Here is a 6,005-nt window from a genome sequence, read left to right on the forward strand (position 1 = left end):
TTACAAAAAACATTACTATCCCAGCAGTTCCTCTTCCTGCGCATGCCCGTGTGAAGAAACTGCCCCGCATAATTTATAGGCTGTTGGGTGATTTACGTCCACCTGCCTCTCTGTCAGTATACAGTCTCTGTTAGACACTGTGAAGGTGACCCGACCGATCGATACGTGTATTAAAAAGCACACAATACAGAGTTTACCTGCGTTTTGTTACTCTTTCAGGTAGAACTCATCACTCGTATATTCTAATAAGGCACCAGTAATAACTAACGTTCAGGTCAACCACACTTACATAAAGCGAGCTGGTGATCCCCTGACCTTCATTGTAAATTTTATGGTTTGTATAGTCGTGAGCTGTGTAACAATTATCAATATACGCGGCTCCTAAGTGTCGACATCACTTCGCAGGCCCTGGTCGGTCAGCTGCAGTTTATCCTCGGCTGACCGCTTTGCTTTGGTGAAACTTAACGTGGTATTTGGAAGAGAACTGGCTTACTTATTATTAAATGTATATAAATGTACTTGAAGTACAGTCTCTGAGGAAACAGGCAAATTCAAAATTAGGTCGAACCTGGCGCTATCATAATCTGAAAATTTGGCGGTCGCCGGGCAAACAGGGGTCACGCAATCAAACGCCGAAATACACGCAATGAAGGTTTTCCTATACAGGGTCGATCCTCCCAGGTTTAACAGAGCGTTACACAAGGGCCTCAACAATCATAGTAGATCTTTAGAGGTGAAAAGCAGAGAGACAAAAATGAATGACCACCATGGCCTTATGGCTCATCGCATCGAAAGAAGTACATGAGTAAAGTACTCGACAAACATGAGTGGCAATCCTTACGTCTTGATTATTGATAAAGAAAGTCGCTGTCCCAATTTCATGAAAAGATTGGTTGAAATGAGGGAGGCATGGGGTTAGAAAAGATACGTACAGTAAGGAATGGATGGGGGTTGGGAGTTGGGTGAGAACATGTATATCAAAACCAGGAAGAAAAAATTGCGGAGTGATATATTTTCGCAGCTACGAAAAAAAGTATCCCCAATTCACATGAAAGGACAGCAGAAGCAGAGATTCACATTCTGGAAGAAAAGTGTCATGGCCTGCCCTCTAGAAGAAAAAGTTAAAACAAGGACAAAATAAAGTATGTAAACACTATCAAAGCGTGCACCTTTCCCTCCCCCTTCAACAGCATAAGACTATAATTAATACGAAGACACTTTCTCAGCAGTCATATATAACTTCCTCACAAAAATGTACCAATGCAACATAGGAAATGAAATTGACTCAATAACTTCACATTCAAGACATTTCATAGACTGGGAGACACAGTTTGCATTTGGCTTTATATACCAGCTGTGGTTTTCTGATTGCTCACCCCTGTATTATATTACTTCGGCATTTCACTGAATTATAGCAAGTGTATTTAACTTGTGAAAGCGAATTGTGGCATAGCTCAAATGTCTTGCAAAATTTACTGCCGTGTCTTATGATGCATGCTTTCGTTTCGATGCAAAGTAGGTTAAAATTTTCTTTCTTTGAAAAGGTATACGAAAAGGGTAATTGATCCCGGCTCAGCAGTTTATATCCAGGTCCCAATATATGTGGTGGGGTTGCGAGGAGTCACTCCCTGCGAAAAGCTGCCCATGATTTCATGCGATGTATTATCTTCTGTGTTTGGGAAAGAATAAAAAACAGAGCATCACCACTCCACTCTGATTTTCAGGTAAATCAAAGAAAGAACACTCCTTTATGGTGCATGGGAACCATACAATGCTACTTTTAATTAACGGAACTATGAAACACTCACAGATCTCCCTAACAATGGTATGATTTGCTGCCTTGAAGAATTAGGCACAGTAGAATATATTAATGTTATTGTTTGTGCCGTGAAAGTAGACGTAGTCAGCTGAAGGGCTGTGTCTGTTTCAATGACAAGGTGAACACCTCGTTGCCAAAAGTCACCTTTAAGATGCATAGACTTCAAGTACACCTGCATATTAATGCGATATCTTAAGCAAGACACTGACACTTTGTGTTTCATGAGAACAGCGTAGATTCAAGATCCGCAATAGTGTATGAGAACAACTGAGTGCTTTTCTATCTGAAACCCGGCAAAAAGATTCAAAATATCCATCAGATATTTATGCTTGATTTTTAGATTTGACGGACTTTGATATTTGTTCACAACTGAACAGACCTCTCTGTCTTACTCTGTGTCATTACTTTCCATTGAGGTTGAACCAGCACGCAAGTTTAATGTACAATGTCATGGGTACGCAGGTATGTTCTAAAAGAGGAACGTTAAACTTTATTGCCTGGTGCAAAATCATAAAATGTAATCCAGGTGGCTTACTTAGAGTCTGAAGATAAAAGCAAGCTTTGTGAGCAATAAATAGTTCCTGCCCTAAGCTGAATGCGTGACTAATTGGATGTCGATCATAGTAACTTTCTAGCAAGAAAGAAGATAATACATCATTTGGAAGCTAACACTCGTCTGATGTGATCGAAGAAGTTCCATTTATTCTTTAATTCGTTAACGAGATTTTAATTTCTGTGAAAGTCACAGAAATGGTGTCACTCAAGAATACCTCCTCCTAGACATTTTTGTTCGCTTTTTGTTGTGGCTATTTCAAGTCAATTTAGCGGCTTTATTCGGTGCGCGTGACTACACGACGTAGACATGCTCTCATATAAAGCGATTGTAAATCGTGTTTATAATCAACTCTACAGTGCTCGTGTTAGTGTGCTCTGAAATTTGTTAACTCAGCATGAAACGGCGTTCACCCTCTTGAAGCTGAAGATAGCAGACTACTCGGATACCAGGGCCCCGTTTGTTAAACACGGCGCTCCTTTGACGAGTATCAAGGCAGAAGTTCAGCCGAGAACAAATTGGATTCCACTGAATTCACTGCGTTGAGAAGACAGCCACATTTTGCTGGTTTTGTGACCTATAGCTGTGCAAAGTTGGTCGCTGGGCTTGGGATTTCTTTGGAATTCATTGCTTGAAATATAAACCATACAATGAGAAAATGATGCGAGAATATACCGTGCATGCAGTGAAGTTTCTTTTACAACTTCTTCTCTGCGTGAAAAAAATTGAAATTTTGTAGAGAACTGCAAATTCATGTGATCTATAGCGGCATAGCTCCGCTGCGACAATGTGCAAGTTGTGTCGAGATCTCAGTGCACCGCTTAGGCTTGGACATTTCGAACTTTCGACACTGCGAAAATTTAACACAGCCCATTGGAATCAATGATACGTTGGCCGGTTCCTACACTAGAATTAGATTATCCCGACAGTAAGCTAAACTTTTTAAAGGAAACTTGAAGTCGGTATTTTCGAAACATTTTCTCACCGGATGGGGCATATTTGAAGCATGTAATTTCATATCAAAAGTAGTTTTACGTTGATAAAACACTTGCCGAGCTTGTGTCCGGTGGTGGCAATCACTTGAAAGGCTGCTGATAAGTTAAAATTTGATTCATCAACTCGTGTTTCGCCACTCAACAAGCCAGGACTTACTAAACCATGCCATACATCACGACTTCCAGAAGTCATCCCTATTACACTCGACAGAAAAATCCTTAGTGAAAAATGATAGACTTGTCATCAGTTACTATAAACTTCATGCGCTATGACGAAGAAAAGCAATAATGTAACTTATATAAATGTGCCCTGTGAAAATTTAACATTATTCATATCTGTAGAAATATCGAGCTCGTTGAATAGAGGGAGTGCGCTTTCAAAAAGCCATCGATGCCTGCGTTAAATCATTTCAGCGCATTGCATTGAAATGTTTATACAGCCTTATATACTCGTAACTTCAACAAATATTTGACACTCCTGATATGTGTATCATACAGAAGCCAGAGGGGCTTGTAGGCGTTAGAATATATGTAATATTACTCGTGTACGACGCGAGAAAATGTCAAGATTTCGGTATTTTATTTGCAAAAGACTATTTTCGAAAGAAAAAACAAGCCAGTCTGATGCTTTAATGAGCGCATCTTCAAAAATATTAGATATGAAATCGTCTCGGTAACACGAAGTTTGTCAATAATTTCGGAATCACAAACGGTCACCTTTTATTCAATGTAACCACATGAAATTTTCTTAAAATCTCTTAACCAGATAGCTTTCCAATAAAAAAGAAAAGGAAATAAAACAAAATAAAATACAAACTACTATTCCAATATTAAATTCATTGCTTAAAATAGAAACAATACATCAATTGTATTGATTTTTATGGTGGTTAATACATGAAACGGGAGTCAAAGTAACTTATATAAAATCGGAGTCAAAGTAATTTCTGCAGGCTAGACAACACGGCACTTGGAATGGTTACTTTGTTAGTTTACATCAAAGGAAGCCATGATGGACCACACCAAACATGTCAAACCTGTATATCGTATTACTTGGGCCCTTATAACATAATATACAAATGAAATCCGCCTCCTAGATGAATTATCTTAACGAGGTAATTTTCTCGATTGTTCTGAAAGTAATAAGCGGGTGCTCGCTCAGAGTCCTTGACGGACAATCAGACAAATTAATTCATTGATTGGATAAGTGATTATGTCAAAATTAATACAACCGCAGAAGAAAAAACATATCATAGAATTCTATTTTGTAACTATTGGCCAAAGTCTTCAATAATAAGTAAGTGTTTACGTTGGTTATATGATTATGTCAAAATCGATACAACTGTAGAATAAAAAATTCATAGAATTCTGTTTTAATACTATTGGTTGAATTCTTGAATAATTGATATCAGTGTTTACATATGAATAACTGCACAGTATAATATATGTCCATTTTAAAAACATACAGATTATCGATTCGTTCAATATAAAAACAAATTATTGAAATATGGTCCAGAAATAATACTAGTAGTCTTTGCTAGATCTTACTGAGAGTTCATCGGGAGTTTTCGTCGGCAATTACTGTTGATACAGTCCTATGATATTCACGGATGGCTTCACTGAAGCGATGGATGGTGTACAAACCTCACTGCATCGACCTTCGTTGTATGGTGTCTTTTCCCGTGCGGCAGATAATATTGAACTCCATTTTCACTCGAAAGCATAACGATCAGCCTACAGTTTCGACGCTATTATACTAGCTAAGTTCACATTATACAGTTTGATAAACACATTTTCAATATCACATGAATCATTGTGTCGTATTCTGTTGTTATTTTCGCCGTTGTGGCAGGTTATTGGTCCTGCTTCTTTGTGACCTTGCTCAGTGCCACCCGGATTCCTCCACCATGATAAGCCTACATGGAGAGGGTTTTAATGATTTTCTTCTGTATCATTTCTTCTAATCTCAGCAGCTCAACTCGAGGATATTCAGATTGGCTGTGTGTAGAAATACCACGGGTATTTTCTCCGATTATTGGCTAGCAAAGACACCTGAGTCCGAAATCTTCTATAACCTTATCGACGTTATTTCTTGCAGACAGGCTTGCGTTCCAATTAACTTTTTTTCTTGTGTGGGACTTAATATACCATGTAATCGACACTAGCCTGACGTTTTCATTAATGATATCGCATTTGATGTCTTGTATTCAACGGTCGCTAATATATAGTAAGCTTATTGTGAAATATCTTTAAAGTCTTAAAGGAATGACTTGGCGCCGTAAAATTTTATTTGTAACTAGTCTAAATGGTTATGAAATGGAAGTTGTCAAAGGAAGAATGTCCGGGTAGTTTAAGGCTCATAAGTTATGCTTTTTCCACAAATGGTTGAAGCGGCTGTACTTTATGGCCGTTGCATATTTTCGCTGTTACGCAAACAAACCCAAGCACTACGTACTCAATAAGGCAAAACTTAGACCTTAACTCATCTCGAAGTCCTACACTAATGGACAACGAATTTAGCACAAGCTTCCATGCTAGTAATGCATCGTCTGTATAGGTTGTTTAATGGGAAAAACAATGCGCTGAAAATGTTTTTCAGTGACGAATCATCTACATTGCCTAGTTCGGTCAATTCTTCCTG

This window comes from Ptychodera flava, chromosome 4, assembly GCF_041260155.1.
Source record: "Ptychodera flava strain L36383 chromosome 4, AS_Pfla_20210202, whole genome shotgun sequence".
Lineage (NCBI taxonomy): Eukaryota > Metazoa > Hemichordata > Enteropneusta > Ptychoderidae > Ptychodera > Ptychodera flava.